The sequence below is a fragment of the Protopterus annectens genome, chromosome 11.part0 (genome assembly GCF_019279795.1).
Source record: "Protopterus annectens isolate FY-2018-M chromosome 11.part0, PAN1.0, whole genome shotgun sequence".
In the NCBI taxonomy this organism is placed as follows: domain Eukaryota; kingdom Metazoa; phylum Chordata; order Ceratodontiformes; family Protopteridae; genus Protopterus; species Protopterus annectens.
The window spans coordinates 192,692,152-192,713,059 of NC_056745.1; positions in this window are offsets into that span (position 1 = coordinate 192,692,152).

Consider the following 20,908-nt stretch of genomic DNA (forward strand, 5'->3'; position numbering starts at 1 on the left):
GTTTCCTGTTTCTTTTTGACAGGAAAAATGCAACCAACCATGTTACTAATGGCAGCAGCAGCTTCCCCAGCAATGGGCACAGCATTCTGACAAATAGGGAAGGTTCTCCTGTTCTCTCTCCCAGGACCAACAAGAATGGATCTCCCTTGCCCACTGTGGGGACCCCAACAGCCACACAGGATACAGCTTACCCCCAGTCCATAGGGGCCTGTAGCTGCTACACCAGAGGAATCTGGGGTAAAAGATGAGTGGTCTGAGGTACGACAAATGGCCCCAGCAGAGTCATCCACCTGTGACTGAGGCAAAATGCTAGCCTGCAGTGGGGGCAACAGCTGTTAGCTTAACTTTTCTTTTTGTGGCTAGAAGAAGCCATGTTGCTAAGGCTATTACAGTGGTGACAGATATGATGAACATTAGCCAAAACAATTCGAATCTCATCGTCAGTTCTCTAATTTAGCTCCAGATTTCTTCCAGACAAATACATCTCTAAACCTAGCTAGCATCTGTGGAAAGTTAAACACTTGCTTAGGTTTCTGAACCTGTTCACCTTCCAAAGAATCAGACTGGATGGACACAGAGTATTCAACACTGTTTGCATCAGAGTCCCCATCAAAATCTGCAGTACTAAACTGATCCCTAGATAAGGTAGACCCAGAGACATTCTGAATAGCAGCATAGTCTCTGAGATAGCAGATTGTAAAACATTCTTAGCTAAGCAAACCATATCACCCTATACATGGTAATAACCTGATTGTCATGTGGTGAAATATCTGTTTCTTCTTACTGTGCACTACATTACAGAATAAAACTTCTGAATAAACAGTATTATGTCTGGCAAGGGATCTCTTATCCCAAACCTCTAATACACATAAAGGGTGTGGTTGTCCCATACCTGAACCAAATACTTGAACAGCACTAGAGGATGTGTCTGACCCCTGTAACATTGAGGGTGTGGGCTCATACCAGATATTGATGGGGAAAAAGGTAAGTGGTCTGGGGGCCGGTTTAAGGTAACAAAAGGTTTACAAACCATAGACTGATGCCTGTTGTTGTTGAGTTTTTTTCATTTTAGGTGCAGCTGGATTTGAAGGGCAGCAACCATATCAGGATCCATCAAGCCTGGGGAAAAACACCAGCCAGAAAAAGACACTATTAAGGGATAACTAAGGGCAGTCTGATGTAAGAGAAGGTTAGATAAGGTGCTGCAGCAGTGTGTTGACATTCCAAATGGACAAACCGTGTAAACCAACAGTTGCTTTCTAAACGTTTGTATGCATTGCTACAGACTGAGTTACCTAAGAAATGGTGTGTGTGTGTGTGTGTGTGTGTGTGTGTGTGTGTGTGTGTGTGTGTGTGTGTGTGTGTGTGCGTGTGTGTGTGTGTGTGTGTTTGTGTGTGTCTATATAATTTGCATGTTATATTCCTATCAAAACTTCAGTAAAACAACAAACAAGTGGAGGTAAATAAGATATTCTCCTGTGTTATATTACTGCTCAAAAAAATGCCATCTTGTTCTATAATATATAAAGTGCTTCTTCCTACCAACAAGGTTCACTTACACCCTGCAGCCTTAAGGGTTTTATTATAATGTGTCAGGACAAGTCACTTGGCATGAAAAAGTGGGTTTTGTAATATTTCTTTTGTTTTCTCTGTCATTCTCTCACCTTCCAAACTAATTTAAGCAAATAGATTTGCAGTGCGGAAGTCAAAGAAAGAAGCAGTAATAAAGAAAAGCCAGACCACACAAAATGTTTAATGTAAGAGATACTTAGTGGGAACCTGGCAATCAGAGATGATTCCACTTGCACATTCCATTTATGAAATAAGTTAAGCATCCCAAGAGATATATGTTATTTCACTATTGTGAGATTTATTTATTTGTGAAAGATGTTTTATTTTTAGCAAAGGTTATCATTGACTCATTGTTGTTGTTGCAAACACAGAATGTCTGACATCAGAAAGGAGTGATGTGATACAGTAATTTACTTGTGCCAGTAAACTTCCTCTAATATTGCATTTGTTAACAGACTGCAGAAATCATACAACAAATGTAATCTTGTCCAGTCATTCATTGCCTTTATAGTTACACCTTTGTTCTGGCTGTGGATGTAAAGGTCTACAAATATCAGTCCTGCTATCCAGAAAACAAGCAAATGAAAATTTTAAATAAATAAGACAAAAAACAGACATACATAAATATATAAATTAAATAAAACAAACAAAAGCTTATTGTCAAAGTGCTTGAATATAGTGATTTAGGAGATGATGTATGGTTAATCAAGTAAGTTCCACAAACACCAGTAAATACAGAAGTTATATACTCAAAATAACGATGCATCAATGTTGTCCATTTTCATTCTTCCTCAACTGATGGGTCTCGGATCCAACCTCAGATCTGACTGAGCCACTTTTTCCAGATTCTCGGATCCAACTCTTGAGTTCCTCCTTTTACCCATGACGCCCCACTAACCTAACATACCTCAGATTGAGTTTGCTGCCCCCAATAATCTATGGTTGATACTATAAGGAACTTAAAAAGCAGAGATAACAGAGATAGAACTAGAGCTCAAACAAGAAACAACAGATCCCAAATTATTCTCCCTTAAGTCTCTCCAGCAGTAAAAGGAAGAGAGTTAAGAAGGCAGGGAGTTGTGGAAGAATGAAAATGGACAACGCAGATGCATTGTTATGGTTAATGCATAACTTTTGCATTTAATGTTGTCATTTTCATTCACTCCTCAACTGATGGGACAGAGTTCTCCCTAGCTAGATGAACCTTGTGTGGTCCTCATGGAAGAATATTTCAGAGTACTGCGGAGCCAAAGGTAGCTCTGCTCCTAGAAATCAAATCCAACTTGTGATAAGCAATAAAGGTTTGAGCATTAAACCAAGTGGTAGTGGCCACTAATGTCATCTATTGATGATCTTGACCAAAAAGCTGAAGAAGCAGCCATAAACCTTGTGGAATGTGCTCTAGGGGGCTCAGGCAAAGACAACCCTGTTTGGCTGTAGACAAAGGACATGCAATCCATTTACTATTTGGTTAAGGTTCCTGTAGAAACTGCTCAATCTGTTTGGTTGAAAGGATACAAACAATTGCTCATTTTTTCTGAAATCTTTGGTCCACTGGAGATAAAATCAAAGTTGTATGAGCACATCTATTCTCCCCTATTAGAGAAATTTGGAAAGAAAACTGAGGGGTTAATAACTTGATTAATATTAGACTCAAAGCTACCTTAGGCAAAAAAAGATGGGTTGGTACATAAAGAAACCCTATCCTTATGAACAACCAGGTAAGAAGATCTGGCGGAAAGAGCCTGGAGTTTGGATACTCATAATAGCAACTAGAAAAATAGTTTTAAAGGACAAAACCTTTGGGTTTGTCTTGGATGAAGGTTCAAAGGGGCCTTGGGTCAAACCTTGAAGCAGAATAGTTAAATCCCAAGAAGCATTAGGGTCCTTGACTAGGGGCCTAAGTAAGAAGGTGCCTTTCAGAAATGCTTTGCACAACCTAGAAGAAACTAAGGAAGAACACTTTTCACCTGAATGGAAGTTTGAAATGGCAGCCAACTACACTTTAATAGTAGAGAAACTAGGCCCTCATGGAAAATTGAAGCTAATAATTCTAGGACAGCTGGTATAGAAGCAGAAAAAGGGGCCAACTTTCTCTTAAGGGCCCAAATTGAAAATCTCATCCATTTACTTTTGTAAATTTTCTTTTAAGAAGACAACAAAATATGTTGGACTGGGGAGGAAAGCCTGGGCTGTCTAGCCTTCACAGAAATGGAAGAAATAAAGAAGTTATGTACTCACCAGAACGTTCCACGTTTGTTGTCCTTGATCTCGCCTTCCTTCTTGCTGTTTGGGTTTGGAGCCGATCCTCGGCTCCGACTCGGCCGTATACTATAGCTCAAGAGCTTTTACTGACTCGAGGCCAGCCCCTATACCAGCATGCCTAGCGGTAGTTACCCAGATCTCGTTTGTGATAACCCAACACTAGACTACATAATAGATAAGAGATATACTCTACTTAACATATCCGATGACACCTACATATCCCTCCACAAGGTAATAGTAGTAAACTGAGACTGACCATAAGGAATGGTATAAAGGAAACCCAGCCAGTATAGCCAATAAAATAAGGGATTCCTCTCGATCCTCCAGGAAGGGGGAAGGAGGGAGGGAACGCAAGAAGGAAGGCGAGATCATAGACAACAAACATGGAACGTTATGGTGAGTACATAACTTCTTTATGTTATGTTGTCCATATCTCGCCTTCATTCTTGCTGTTTGGGACAGCATCCCCAGAACCTGATACTTGGGTGTCTCTCTGGAAAAAACTCTTCAGGACCGTGGAACTAAAGTATGCCCTGTTCCGGGAGGCCACATGTACTTTGTAATGAGTGATAAAGGTATGAGGATTAGCCCATGTAGATGCTGCACAGATCGAATCCAAAGGCAATCTGGCCTGAAAGGCAAGGCCCTTATTGAGTGCCCTTTAATTTTTCCTGGAAGTGTTTGTTTACGCAACTCGTAGACATGTTTTATAGTGTCTGAAAGCCACTTTGATAAAGTCACCTTTGAGACCACACAACCTCTTTTATTGTCCACAAAGGATATAAACAAAAATGCCTTGGCCTGTGTAAATAGAAATGTAACTGTTTATGAACATCCAATTGATGAAGCTTATACTCTGCCTTGTTGCCATGATTGGGGAAGAACACAGGAAGCTCTATGGATTGATTCATATTGTATTCAGACATACCTTGGGTAAGAAAGAGGGGTTGATTATGAGAGAAACCCGATCTTTATGGAAAATCAAGTATGGGGGATAAATAGATAAGCCCTGTAATTCTAAGACCCTTCTAGCTGATGTAATTGCAACCAAGAAAAGGGTTTTCCAAGTCAGAAATTTGAGTGGACAAGAAGCAGACAGCTCGAAGGGAGGAAGAATCAAAGCATCTAAAACTAAATTTAGATTCCAGGGAGGAAGAGGTTCTCTTATCGGAGGTCTTAATAAGGTAGTACCTCTTAGAAAAGTCTTGCATAACCTATGGGACATGATAATGGAACCCATTTCTCCCATATGGATATCTGAAATGGAAGCTAACTGAACTCGGATAGTAGCTGCAGCTGCTCCTTGCTCAAATGTTTCAGTGAGAAATTCAAGAATCTTTGAAATGGGAGCAGTAAAAGGATTAACCTGATTTTTGCCTGCCCAACAAGAGAACCTCTTCCATTTACTAGCATAAAGTCTCCTGGTAGTGGGCTTATGGGAGGAAATCAAAATGTGCTGAACTGCTGGGGAAACATTGGGAAGTCTGGCTAAGACTGGAAGTGGAGAAACCAAGCTGTCAGCTTGAGAGTTTGACTGGAAGGATGGAGAGCCCCAGACTGATGTCTCAGAAGATCTGGCACTGGGTCCAGGATCCAAGGCTGCCCTTGCAGGTGAGGCCAAAGGAACGGGAACCATATCTGATGAGGCCAGTAAGGGGCAATGAGGATCAATTTGCAACTCGAATGTGCTTTCTGAAGAACCTTGGGGATCAGGGGAAAAGGTGGAAAGGTGGAAAGCAGTCCGGGGGGCCAAGCGTGAACAAGTGCATCCCTGGGTGACTGTCCCAGTGGTGGGACTAGGGCAAAGTAGCTGCTGCATTCGTTGTTGAGGGGGGGTGGCAAACAGATCACAGCATGACTGGCCCCATTTGCGAAAGATCAAGTCCGCAACTTCCTACTTCAGGGACCACTTGTGGGGCATCAGGATGACCTGGCTGAGCTTGTCCGCTAGCACATTGGATTTCCCCGGGATGTGCGTTGCAACCAGAAAGCACTGGGAAGACATCGCCCATTGCCAAACTTGTACAGCCTCTCGACACAAAGGGTAAGACCCTGGTTCCACCCTGCTTGTTGATGTACCATACTACTGATATATTGTCCATTTGAATTGCTATAGTCCCTATAGGTGGAGAGTTCTGAAGTGCTTGCAATGCCAGGAGCACTGCTCTCATCTCCAGAACATTGATGTGCAAGTGGTACTCATGTTCCTGCCAAGTCCGTGGAACAGTCAGTCGCAGATAATGCCCCCCCCCCATCTGGGAAGCATCCGTGGTCACTCTGGCGACAGATTGGGGTGTAGAAATGGCCTGCCTATTGTCACCATAGGGGAGCGAAGCCACCACTCCAGGTCCCTTTTGCAGGATTCCGTGATCAGAATTTGATGTGACATGGGTAAATCCTGGAATGACCATTGTGCAAATAGAAGCCACTGTAGAATTCTCATGTGGAAGCGAGCCATAGGGACCGGAGTGATTGCCGCTGCCACAGAACCCAATACCTCGAGGACGAATCTTGCTTGAATCCTCTTTTGTGCGAACAGTATGACAACTTGGCAATGGATTGTTAATACTCTTTCTTGAGACAACTTTGCTATCATGGCCCTTGTGTCTAAATTTGCCCCTATAAAGGTAATATATATTGACAAGGCAACAAGGCAGATTTTTCGTAATTTATGGTGATGCCAAGTTGAGAACAAAAGAGGATTGTGTATTCCCTTGCCCTGATTAGTTGATGCTTGGTGGTGACAGTAAGGAGCCAGTCGTCTAGATATGGAAACACATGGAATCCTTGACACCTCAGGTTAGCCGCAACTACTGCCATGGATTTGGTGAACACCCTGGGCGCTGTGGTGAGACCAAAGGGCAGAGCTCTGAACGGATAGTGACTAGCTCCCAGCCAGAAGCGTAGATATCTCCTTGACCTTCTGTCTATTTTTATATGGTAGTATGCATCCTGGAGATTGATAGATCACATCCAATTGTCCTGTTACAGAAAGGGAAAAATGGACTGCAGTGTTACCATCCACAACTTTGTTTTCTTGAGTGACTTGTTTAGTCTGCTGAGATCCAAAATGGGTCTCCAGTCCCTTGTTTTCTTTGGAACTTAAAAAAACCTTGAGTAAGTTCCGGATCTGATTTGGTCTGCCGGGACTTACTGGATTACTCTTTTTCTTAGCAACCTTTGAACCTCCAGGTTTGCTTGATCCTGAATACTGGGTAGAACATCTGGGATAGAGGACTGTCTTTTTGATAGAGGAAGTTTTGAGAAGGGGATATTGTAACCTCCGGATATTATGGATAGTACCTGTGTATCTTCTGTGATTGTCTGCCAGGCTTTTGGGTACAAGGATAATCTCCCCTGACTGTCTCCAGAGTTGGACAGTCGGGCCTCCCTTCAGGAGTGCTGGAAGAGCATACCAGAGAAGGTATCTATGTCGCCCTGGTTCTGCAGACCCCCCCTGCCGCGAGGTCGGCATTTTCTATTGTTATTTCCCCCCTCTGCCCCTGGGGGAAAATTCTCCATATGTGTCAGGTGAAGGTCCCTGAGATTTTCCGGAACCACATCTTTCTGCTCTTCTGGCCTTTGGGATAGGGCCTAGATGCAGCAGAAAAATGTACTCCCATGGCAGAGAGTTTTGCCATCCTGTTCACACCTGGTAAGAATCTCTTTTACCTGAGGCCTGAACAAGGATGAGCCGTCAAAGGGGGCATTGGTAAAGGATGACTTGAAGGGCTTCGCAAAATGACAAAGATGCATCCATGAGTGTCTGCGTAAGGCTACCCCTGTGCCTGCCACCGTGCTTGCTCCATCAGCTGCATAAGAAATGAGCTGCATGGAGGAGTTAACCACTGAAGTCAGGGTCGCGAGCTAAGAAGCTGCCTTGTCCATGGCTCCCGCAGCTCTAGGATCCTGTAAGGTGTCTCCTAACTCCTTGAGGAAATCCTTTTGAAGCCTTGTAAAGAGGGACAAATAGTTCAGTGACCTGAGTGTAAAGGTCGCTGAAGAAAACATACGCTTCCTGTATCTGTCCATCGTACGAGATTCTTTGCTCAGCAGATGGACAGATGAAGACTTTTCCGCTAATTCCTTCTTGGTGGCTGCTGCCACCACCACAGCATCAACAGGAACACCTTTAGATGAGAACAGCCTGTATTCAGGGTCTGTAATGCATTTATTGGGCCTTTGCGGAACTGGTTCCATCTTGTCTGGAGAGCTCCAAGCCTTCTGACTCACTACGTGCAATAGTGGGTCGAAAGGAGGAGATACCCAAGAGGTAGAGGGTTGGGAACTGAATGCATCCAGGTACACAGACTCATCTTCAGAAGGGGCAAGAGACTTCCAGTCACCCCTCTGTCTAAGGATTTCTAAGATGTTTGAAAAAGAGACATCTTCAGAGGGGGACCGTTGGGACCCCTCTGAGTCATCCAAGTCTGTGTCTTATGTCAAGGACTCAGGGGAGTCCACATGCTTGCAAGTCCTCTTCTGAGGGACCTCCTCCGAGGGGTGCTCCATGGAGGTTTTGGATGAGGTGGGATTGCCCAATGGGGTGTTCTGCAGCAGGGGTTCCCTACGCTTGGGGGTGGAGTGGAGGTTCAGAGCAGCCAATGGAGCCAAGGGTGGAGCTGTTTCAGCAGACAGCATGCTCCTCATTACCTTGAAGGTGTCGTGGTCCCAAACTGAAAGAATCTCTGGCTCCAAAGAAGCAGGAGACTTTCTCCGAACCAAGGACGATGGCTCCGAGGCCGATATAAGAGCTGAGCTGAACTGTGCCAAAGCTTCGAGAGGGAGAGTAGGGTCAGACAAAGGTCCAATGCCACCCCCCCTCAGAGCTGACAAGGGAGCGTCGGCCCTCAGATCCCTCGATAGAAGGAGGTATTCAGGAGATTGGAGCAGTAGTCTGAACCAAAAGACCAGAGGATGTTACTGGAACCAACAGTTCCACCACTATAACTTCCATGCACTCCAGCTCCGAACTCAGAGGAGTTGGAGGAGGAATCAAGACAGGTGTTATTTGAGCTGTCAGCAGCATTTATGTCTGGGATGGGCCTGAAAGTATTTTGGCTAGTGCTGGTACCCTAAGAAGCCTCTTTACCACCCTCTCCACATCATCATCCAAAAGGCTCCTGGATGACCAAGAGGAGTGTGTCGAAGACAGATGACTGCCCACCACAGATTGCAATAATGGAGACTGTGGAGGGAACCACATTGATTCCAAGGCAGGAGACCTGGAACGCTTATGGGACCTTACTGGTTCCGAAGACACAGATGGAGCCATAGGTGCAGATGTCTTGTCGGAACCAAAAGTCGGGTCTGACTTAGCTTGAGGTTTATCCTTGTCCTTAGATGGGTCCAAACTCGGAGCTGAAGAGGATGAAGGCTTGACTTTATCCAATTTTTTAGCTGGCTGAGTCCCTTCCATGGCAGTATCAAAGGGGCTCTTCAGCAAACCTCGCAAGATAAGCTTGTTTCTTCTCTCCTGCAAGACTCATAAACTAAAGGCATGACAGATAGAGCAGCAGTCCTGAAGGTGAAGAGGTCCTAAACAATATACACAACTTGTGTGCCCATCTGTAAGGGACATCTTTTGGCAACACAAGTCACATTTTTTGAAACCAGAAGGTTTCGAATCCTTGGCAGTATCCTTGGACATAATATGAAAATCAACACTATAACTAAGGCTATATACTGTTAATAAGAAGACTACGAAGCACTCTGTATAGCTTGACAAAGAGGAAAAACTATTGACAATAACAGACAAACAATATATACATTTTTTTTTTTTTTTTTTTTTTTTTTTTAAAACAGGCAGGGAGAAAAAGGAGAAGGGGGAGAGCCTCTAAGTTAAACAGCGAACTCCCACCTAAAGAGAGCCTCTAACTCAAACAGCAACTCCTTAACAGTTACAGGAAAGGCAAGAAGGAGAAGAAAAACCTTCTAATTTAAACAGGTTTGAAGGAGGGGAAAGGCCCGAGAGAAAAACAGTTAATTTACACAACAAACAAGTCACTCAGATGGGATAGGGATAGATATAAATGCTAAGGGCAACTACAGATAACAAAATAACTAAGCTAAACTGGAAATATTAGCTGAAAATATAATAATAGAAAGATCACTTAGCCTGAGCCAGTATCCACAATATCGATGCTGCAAGAGGCAAACAAGATCTGAATAATTACCGCTAGGCATGCTGGGATAGGGGCTAGTCTCGAGCCAGTAAAAGCTCTCGAACTATAGTATGCGGCCAAATTGGAGCCGAGGATTGGCTCCGAACTCAAACAGCAAGAACGAAGGCTAGATATGGACAACATAACATCATATGTTCCCCTTGAGGCCTGTTAAGTCTGAATGAGTCATCCCTGTCAGATGAGACAGGAAGTCTTGACTGGGGTCCAGTATCTAGGGGGTTAAAGAAGATGTGGCCACAGGAAGAGAAACCAAATTTGTTGAAGCCAAAAGAGTGCAATGAGGATAATGCTGCTCTTCAAGTGGTATACTTTCTGCATGAATTTGATGATTGTATTGTAGGTAACGGGGGATAAGTATAAAGGAGACTGGTGGGCCGGTTGTGAACTAGAGCATCTCTTGTTGACTCCCCCAGAGAGGGGATCAGGGCAAAGAACCTGCTGCACTTGTTGTTCAGGGGAGATGTTTAAGGGTCGCAGCACAGCTGGCTCCATTGATGGAAAGTTTTCTCTGCCACTTTGACATTGAGAGACCACTCATGAGGCATCAGAATGGACCTGCTTAGTTTGTCTGAAAACACATTGGCTTTCCCCAGTATGTGCTTGGCTATGAGAAAGCATCCTGAAGAGCTCACCCACTGCCATACTCTCATTACTTCTCGACATAGCATATAAGATCTAGTTCCTCCCTGTTTCTTGATGTACCAGACTACAGACATCTTGTCCATTTCAACTGCAATTGTCCAGGAGGTTAGAGTGTCTTGAAAGGCCTGCAACATTAGGAGGAATGCTCTCATTTCTAGACAGTGATATGCATATTGGCCTCCTCTGGGGACTACATACCTTGGACTGTCCTTCCTAAGTAATGCCCCCCACCCCCACCCCCCAGATGAGAGGCATCCATGGTCACTGTGGCCGTCAGCAGCAGAAGAACAAATGGACAACCTTGAGAAACTTCACCCATGCAAATCCACCACAGAAGATATTTATTACAACTTTGAATGATCCTGACTGGGACCAACAAGAGCTGCTGAATGATAGACCACTGTATTCACAGTGCGGAATCTGCATATAAAATCTGGCTAAAGGCAGTAGATTGATTGCTGCCACCATGGACCCTAAGGCTTGCAAGACTAGTCATGTTGGAGGAGAAGAATGCAAGATCACTTTCATGACCTGGAATCTCAGTGTTTGTATTTTTGTTGGAAAAAGTGACGCTATCTGATTGGCCATGTCTAGACAAGCATCTATTAACTCCATACTCTGCGTAGGTGTGAGTTGTGACTTGCTGTAGGTGACTGTGATGCCTAGATAAAGACATAATTGGAACAATTAATCCCTTGCTTGTAAAAGTAGATGCTTGGTTGAGGCAATCAGGAGCTAGTCTAGGTACAGAAATACTCTGAATCCCAGCAGTTTCAAGTGATCTGCTACCACCGCCATGCATTTGCAGTATTTCATTTGGATTATCAGGGGGAGTGGGGGCAGAAATTTGAGCTGAGCCTATCAGCCAAAAGGTTGACAATGGCCTCCAGTTCAGTGTGGGTGATAACAGTTAAAATAAGTTATTCGTATTGTTGCATATTTTCCCTGAAGTTATGACATAGCTGTATGAAGTTTTGCAGTTGTTTTTTTGCATGAGGAGCTATTTTTATTTCAAATTTAGCCCCTGAAGGATTAATTAATCCTCTTAGTTGCTTGTTTAGATTGGTCAGGGGACTTTCAGAATGTATGGTTTTATTCCTCCTACACTTGGCCAATTTTTTTTTCTTTTGTTGTATAACCAATTGATACTGTGATTACACCAGGGTGGCTTGTCTTTTGTGCTTGCCTTATTCTTAATACAAGTGGGCACAGCTCGCTCTATACAGCTATCAATATGGCTGTACAGAGATTTTGTAAATGGCTCAGCATATGTTATAGTTTTACTGGGTTTGGGGATGCTTGGAATTTAGCCAAAGTGTTGCTTTGTAGAGAGAGGTTAGCCTTGGAATAGTTACTAAAGATGTTTGGGTTTGCCAGATTCCAAGATTTAATTTTTATTTCAAGCAATGCTACCTTATGGTCAGATCTGACAAGCAAAGACATTACATTGGGTGGGAAACATCACCCCCCCCCATGTTCGTGAAATAGAAGTTATGTCCTTACCATAACGTTCCATGTGGAGTGTTCATCTCGCCTTTGTTCTTACACATGGGTTCGGAGCCGATCCTCGGCTCCGTGCCGGCCTCTTGCAAGCTCTGCATCGAGAAGAAGCTCGAGACAATCTAATACCCACAATCCCCCTCTGCCTTTACCTCAGATCTAGTTTGCAAGCAAACCAATCTCCAGAGAGAGCACATTCATGCTTACATCACATATGTCCAGAAATAAGAATTTATACATAACTATATATATATATATAGTAAGACAAATAGACATATATATATATATATATATATATATATATATATATATATATATATATATGTCAACTATGTACACAATATTTGTAGAAGCAGCAGCAGGATGATCCTGGCCAGGCATCAAAGAACGTTCTTCTTAGGGCGGGAGGGTGGGAATGTAAGAACAAAGGCGAGATGAACACTCCACATGGAATGTTATGGTAAGGACATAACTTCTATATGTGATAGTGTTCAATCTCGCCGTTTGTTCTTACACATGGGTAGCGTCCCTAGCACCATGTTCCTGAGGAACTCACGGGAGGACGTTCTTGAGCACAGTGGAACCAAAGGTTGCCCTGTCCCTAGAAGCCTTGTCTACCTTATAATGAGAAATGAATGTATGTGGCTTAGACCAAGTAGCAGCCGCACAAATAGCGTCCAGTGGTAGGCGGGCTGCATGAGCCAAAGATGTAGACACTGCCCTTGTGGAATGTCCTTTGGGTTTGTGCAAAAGAGTTTGATTTGAAGAATCGTAGACATAGATTATACAATCCGTTAACCACTTAGAAAGAGTTCTTTTGGTAACTGCTAGTCCTTTCCTGCTATCAGCAAAAGCCACAAAGAGTTGATCAGTTTTTCTGTGATCTTTTGTTCTATCCAAGTAAAATCTTAGTTGTCTGTGAACATCTAATTTATGCAACATGTATTCCATTTTGTTGGAGTGATTTTTGAAGAAAGTGGGTAATTCAATGGACTGATTAATATTGTTAATAGAACACACTTTAGGGAGAAAAGATGAATTGGTTCAAAGAGAAACTCTGTCAGAGTGAAAGATCAAATAAGGGTGCTTGATGGAGAGAGCCTGAAGTTCAGACACTCGCCTAGCGGAAGTAATGGCTACCAAAAATAGAGTCTTCCAGGACAAAAATTTTAATGGGCAAGAAGAGGCAGGTTCAAAGGGGGGCAACATTAATTTAGATAACAACAAGTTTAGACTCCAAGGTGACGTAGGAGATCTGACTGGTAGTCTAATATGGAAAACCCCTTTTAGAAAGGCTTTACAAAGTCTGTGAGCCATAACAGGAGCTCCACATTCTTCCACATGGAAATTTGAAATGGCTACCAATTGAACTCTTAGTGTAGCAGGAGAAGCACCCTGATGGAATAAGTCCGTTAAAAACTCTAATATTTTATTCAAGGGAGCTGTAAAAGGATCCACTTGGTGTGTATTTGCCCAGAATACAAATCGCTTCCATTTACTAGAATATGTTTTAGTAGTGGAAGCTTTATGAGAAGCCACCAATATATCCTGAACTGCTGGTGACAAAAGATCAGACTTGGCTAAGTTGGGAATTGGAGCAGCCAAGCTGCTAGATGGAGGGACAAGAGCACGGGATGGGGAGCCCCTGACGAGTGAGTCAATAGATCTGGCTCTGGGTCCAGAATCCAGGGTCCCCGAATGCAGTGAGTCTTCAGGAAGGGAAACCAAATTTGACGAGGCCAGAATGGGGTAATGAGGATTATTGTCCTGTGTAGGTTTCTGGCTTTCTGGAGAAACTTTGGTATCAGAGGAAATGGAGGAAATGCGTACAGGAGTCCCGGGGGCCAATCGTGAACCAGTGCGTCCCTGGGGACTTCCCTGGAGGGGGTAATAGGGCAAAGTAGCTCCTGCATTTGGCGTTCATTGGAGACGCAAACAGGTCGCAGGAAGGCTGGCCCCACGTGCGAAAAATCCTTTTCGCTACTGACTGTTTTAGGGACCACTCGTGCGGTAGCAGAATTGCTCTGCTCAGCCTGTCGGCTATGACGTTGGATGACCCTGGGATGTGCGTTGCTATTAGAAAGCGACCCGTGGACTCCGCCCACTGCCAGATTCTCATGGCCTCTCTGCATAGCTGATAGGATTTGGTTCCCCTTGCTTGTTTATGTACCAGACTACAGACATGTTGTCCGTCTGAACTGCAATAGTTCCCAGAGGAAGAAGGGGAGCAAAGTGTTGCAACGCTAGAAACACTGCCCTCAACTCTAGAACATTGATGTGCAGATTGTACTCCAAATTGGTCCATTCGCCTTGGACTGTCTGTCCCTGAAAGATGCCCCCCCACCCTATCAGGGAAGCGTCCGTGGTCACCGTAACTGTGGGCGTGGGTAGCACAAACGGTCTCCCCTTGGAAAGGTTGCAAGTTTGAAGCCACCAGTTTAGATCTGTTTTGCATGTCTTCATTATAAGAATCTCGTGTGTTAGAGGTAGTTGTTGAAACGACCATTGTGCAAACAGTAGCCATTGTAGGACTCTCATGTGCAGCCTTCCCAAGGGTATTGCAATAAGGGAGGCCGACATGAGTCCCAACACCTTCAGTACCAGTTTTGCAGGAGATTTCCTTGACACGAGTAGAAGACGTATATGAGTCTGAAGTGATAGTATCCTTTCTGGGGGAAGTCTTAGAATTAACTGACGTGTGTTTAATTCTGCTCCTATGAACAAGATATTTTGTGATGGCTGAAGTAAGGATTTTCCGAAGTTTACGGAAATCCCTAGGTGAACACACAGTTGAAGAGTAAAGTCTCTGGCCTGTAATAGTTGACGCCGGGTGGTGGCAGAAAGGAGCCAGTCGTCCAGATACGGAAACACCTGGAATCCTTGGCGTCTCAAGTGAGACGCTACCACTGCCATGCATTTGGTGAAGACCCTGGGGGCTGAGGTCAGACCAAAGGGCAGGGCTCGAAATTGAAAGTGACTGGCCCCTAGCCGGAAGCGCAAATGATCTCTGGATGCCCTGTCCATTTTGATGTGGTAGTATGCATCTTCTAGATCTATTGAGCACATCCAGTCGTCCTTCTGTAAGAATGGAAGGATCGATTGAAGCGTGACCATTCGGAACTTTTCTTTCCTGGCGAAGGTATTGAGGTAGCTTAGGTCCAGAATGGGCCTCCAGTCCCCTGTTTTCTTTGGAACTAAAAAGAACCTTGAGTAAGTCCCGAATCCTTGCTGGTCCGCTGGGACTGGTTGGATGACTCTTTTTTCTAGCAGCTTTGAAATTTCTATAGCTGCTGGCTCTCGCAGATGGGGCGGTACATCTGGGAGTCTTTTCTTTGGGATGGGATGAGATAGAAAGGGTATGTTGTAACCTCTGGTAACCACGCTTTTTACCCACTTGTCTGTAGTTATATTTTGCCAGGCCTGAGGGTATAAAGCTAAGCGACCCCCGACTGCCTCCAGAGCAGGACAGTCGGGCCTCCTCTCAGGAGTGCTGGAAAAGTTTACCAGGGAGTGTCTCCCTGTCACCTTGATGTTGCGGACCCCCTCTGCCGCCAGGGCGGCGTCTTCCACCTCTACCCCCTCCTCTGCCTCTAGAGGAAGCATCTCCCTGTGTGCCTGGGAAAGATCCTTGGGGTTTTCGAAACCACATTTTTCCACCACGTTGCCCTTTGGGGTACGGTCTGGTAGGGGTGGAAAAACGGACTCCGACAGCAGACAGAGTCTTTCCCTCCTGTTCACACCGGGTAAGGGTCTCCTTTACTTTGGGGCCAAAGAGAGTGGCACCGTCAAATGGGGCGTTTGTAAAGGAAGACTTGAAGGCTTCCGCAAAGGAACATAAGCGCATCCAGGATTGTCTGCGAAGAGCAATCGCTGAAGCTGCTGCCCTACTCGAACCTTCGGCTGCGTAGGATATCAGCCTCATGGACGAGTTAACAATAGATGTAAGGGTATTAAGCTGCGCTGTCACTTTCTCTGAGACAGCTGCATCTGTAGTACCCTGGAGGGTATCTCCCAACTCTTTGACTAGATCCCTCTGTAGACGTGTAAAATGGGTCAAATAGTTCAGGGATCGCATGGAAAAAGCCGCTGAACTAAAAATGCGCTTCCCGTATCTATCCATCGTCCTAGAATCTTTATTAGGAGGATGGACAGATGAAGAAGACTCTGACATCTCCTTTTTCATGGCTGCTGCCACCACCATAGCGTCCACTGGAACTCCTTTTGTTAAGTAGGACTTGTCCTGAGGTGCCGTGATGTATTTATTGGGTTTCCTTGGGACTGGTTCCACTGTGTCAGGAGCCTCCCACGCCCTTTGAGCAATTAGTTCCATTAGTTCGTCGAAGGGCGGAGTGACCCAGGAGGAAGAAGGGCGAGCACCAAATGCCTTCAGCAAAACTGACTCATCCTCAGAAGGGGGAAGGGACTGCCAGTCACCTCTCTGTTTCAGGATCTCCAGTATGTCCAAAAAAGAGACATCTTCTGAAGGTGACTTAGGGGACCCTTCTGACTCATCTAAGTCAGTATCAGATGTCAAGGATTCTTGTGGAGAATCCAAGTGTCTCCTCTTACACAATCTTTTCCTAGGGACTTCTTCGTGGGGAGCATCCGAAGAAGCCTCGGAGGAAGAGGGGGCACCCTCCAGGGGTGGCTGAGACACTGGCGCCCGACGTTTGGATGTGGCCGTGGGTGCAGAGGAGGATAACGGCCCTTTATGGGGAGGAGAGGTTGCTTCCACTGATGTGGTTGTCTGGGTAGACAACACCTTCCTCATCAGGTCGAACGCCCCGGTCCCGCATCGAAGAATCTCGGTTCCGAGGAAATGGGAAGAATCCCGACACAGGCACGAAGGCATCGACCCGAGGACGGAGCCGAATCGATCCGCGCCGAGGCCCCGAGGGGGAGAGTCGGAACCGAAACGTCGGTTCGACTCTCGGCCCCGGAACCAAGGACAGACCGTCGGCTCCGAGACTCCGGTATCGGGTCCGACGGAGTCGAGGTGAGAGGAACAGACCGAGAAAAGGACGGTTCTGGACCCGAGGGCTCCACAATCAGTAGATCAGCCTCTTCCGGCTCCAAAGACTGAACCGGTCTCGGAGGAGGAATGGATGGAGACACCGGGAGGCCTTCAAGTTTCGACACCAACTGGGTGGAAACCGAAATAAGTTTGGACAGGGCCGAATGCTCCAATAACTTCTGCACCACGTGATCCACATCGATATCAGAGAGTTTGGAGGAAGAACGGGTCGAAGGAACCGAAGACGGAGCCGACCTCAATAAGGTCGAAGGAGGGAGCTCCATCACCGGTTCCAAGACTCGAGGCTCAGGAACCGATACCAGTTGAACACTCGGCACCGAAGTCTGTGGAACCGGTGATCTAACCTTTGCTGAAGAGCTCGGAGCCGATGACTTGGGCTCCGACGTCTTCGATTCCTTAGAGGACTTTGATGCCTGGTCAGAAGCATCCAGAGCCTCCTGAAAAGAAGGTTTCAATAAACCTCTGTCCATTAGTTTCCTGCGCCTATCTGTCATGACCCTCCCACTAAAAGAGTGACAGATGGAACAGTCCTCTTGCAAGTGGAGAGGGCCAAGGCAGTAGACGCAGGAACTATGGTTGTCAGTCACTGACATTTTCTGGCCACACTGACAACGCTTAAAACCTGACTTTACCTTATCAGACATTATAGAAGTAAAAGACAAGTCCAGTAATGCAGTCAAATCCAAGAAAAATTTGTCAAATCCGAGAAAAAATTGTAAAATCCGGTATAAAAGTCAAATCCTATTAAATTTAAGAAGGGTTGTAGGCCCCGAAAAATTCTAACCGATAAAACAATTTAACGGTACCGAGAATTTGTCCAGTCAACAACACAATCACACAGTATATCTGAGAAATATCAAATAGTAATAAGAAATCCAATAAAATATAACAAATAAAGTTATATCTTAGCTTTAGACGCTCGAGCTAGCTCCCAACGATGCGAACGCAGCAGCGGCAAACTAGATCTGAGGTAAAGGCAGAGGGGGATTGTGGGTATTAGATTGTCTCGAGCTTCTTCTCGATGCAGAGCTTGCAAGAGGCCGGCACGGAGCCGAGGATCGGCTCCGAACCCATGTGTAAGAACAAACGGCGAGATTGAACACTATCACATTACAAGTTCAAGGATGTTTGTACCCTTGTTAGGAGAATGGACCAACTGTTCCAGGATGTCTGCATTAACAAAGTTTAGGAAACACTAGGCTTGTGCATTAGAAGTGGTGTAGGATTCCCAATCAATAGAGGGGTAGTTGAGATCCCCCATGAATATCATATTGGGTTAAATGGTGAGGGACTCCAATATACTGAGATAGGTAGTTTGGGTTTCCTGTGATGTGGAGGGGGGCCTATAGGTTGTAAGGATATGGTACAAGACCCTGTTTTTGGTGAGCTGCAAATGTATGAGTTCTACACTTTAACTAGTCTGGATGCAAGGCTGATTTTAATATAGATTGAGACTGATCCACCTTTAATTCCCTCCTTTGCAGTAGCTGGTTTAAAGGTGTGAAAGTCATTATAACCTTGCATTGCTGGGGTACTCTCTGCAACTTTAAACCATGTCTCTGCTACTACACAGATGCATGCACTCTCCAGGGAGAGGAAGGCTTGCAGGGAGTGGAGTTTCTTGTTAAGACATCTAGCATCGAGCAGTACCACCTTCAGCTAATTAAATAAGTTCAGTTAAGTCAGGAGTTTTATTAGTTTGGCATTGTGTAAAAAGGCACTATGAGGATGGAATAGGTCTTTGCCAATATCCGAAAGCCTAGAGGGGATAAGTCCAGACCCTCCATGGCATAGTAGTGTGGTCTGTCAACCAAGTCCTCCCAGGCTGTCAAACGTTGTGCCCCCATGGATTGACACCAGACGCTAAGCTAACTGGTAGACTCAATCATTTTATGTTGGTAATATGGCATCATCCTTGGAAAAGGTAGTATGCTTCCCAGGGCTAGGCTCATACTTGCCTGAGACAAACAATCAGCAAGCTCTAGCATGTCTTGCTTCATATACTCAAGGGAGGTACCCCTCAGGTCATTAACACCCACATGGACTATGATGCAGTAATACTGGAACCTGTGGTTTAATGACCTGAATGCCTGTGTGACCTGATGGATCCTAGCATCGCAAAGGCAACTAACCATGACTTTCTAGCATCGGAAAGGCAAATAACCATGACTTTCTCCTTACTCAGTCTGGTGAAGGGGACATCAGTGTGCCTCACTAAAGAATTACCAATGACCAGGAAATTTGGCTGTGCACTGATTTGCCTTCAGGGCTTAGCAGTAGAGACATTGGATATAGTGTTAATATATGTAGCTGTGGTAAATGTACATATATCTATTACATTGTTTTAAATTATATTTAGCATTTAATAAGTTATTGTCTATTAAAGCAAAATTTGTTTGTTTGACTTACTCTTCAACAATTTTCCAGCATGCAGTAAAACAAATTTTGATAACCAATAATAATAAAAATAACCATCAGAAAATTCAAGTAAAAAAAAAGACCAAACAGGTGTCATAATTTACTAGTGACCGTACTTATCAATTACAACCCACTTTGACTGTATATACCTCACATGTCTGACTGTGATAAAAAAAGTGGTCACAATAAACCATTAGAGATTGTTTACACAAATACACACTAGCACTGCAAAGCCAGACAAATAGCTGCTTAGATTGATCATGAAAGCAGAGGCATTCATTCCCATCCACAGACAACTCCTGTAGCAGCACATCATATATCTGATTGCGAATAAAACAATAAATACTATTATTATTATCACAATAATAAATTGCAAGTTTGTTTCATGCAAACACACAGCAGTCACTTTAAAGTATTTTAACTAACTTGACACAATGCACACTAGTTCTGCAAAGTCAGATTAATAACTGTATAAACTAAGCAGATGACAAGAAGTTAAGTTACTTCTATCTACACACAGCCTACCACAATCTCATGACAGTTAGTGTCACTTTGCTAATGGAGTACACCTCAAACACTTAATTGTGATAAAACTAATGGTTACAATAATGTAATTCAAGTTGATTTCTCATAACCACACATTAGCCAGTATATCCATAGTAAGATATTTCAACTTAACTTCAAAGAAATACACATTAGTCCTCCAAACGCATATTAATGATTGATTAAAATGAGAAGGTGACAGGAGAGTAATGTACATCTGCAAACAATCCTCCACCTCCATCCAGTAGTTACAGCTACTTTGTTATCTATGTGCACCTCAGATATCTAACTGCAATAAAATATAATAGCCACAATAAAGGTATTTCTGTTCTGGTTCATAAAAAAAGACACAGTAAAGTATTCTGACCATAGCTTTCAACTTCTTTGCATAAGAATCAGGAACAAAACCAAAAATATGGGGGGGGGTCAAAATCAGTACATATTTTATATATTACTTTAATTCACTTAAAAGTTCAATAGCATAATGACTTCCAAGATGGCTGCACACTGATCAACAGCTTAATTTCAGCACTCCCAGGGAATAAAAAAAAGAAACTGTGAAATAAGTGCCAGCAACTCTACCAGTTTCAGTTAATTCAGTTACTGGCTAGTAAGTACACTGACTGGATGCCAGCAAAGAAGAAACTTAGAGAGCCTTAAAGAAAATCAACTACAAAAGGTGATAAGAAAAGACTTAACAGGGAAGAATCAACCTAATTACAGGCTTCATTGCAACACAGTGGAAAAC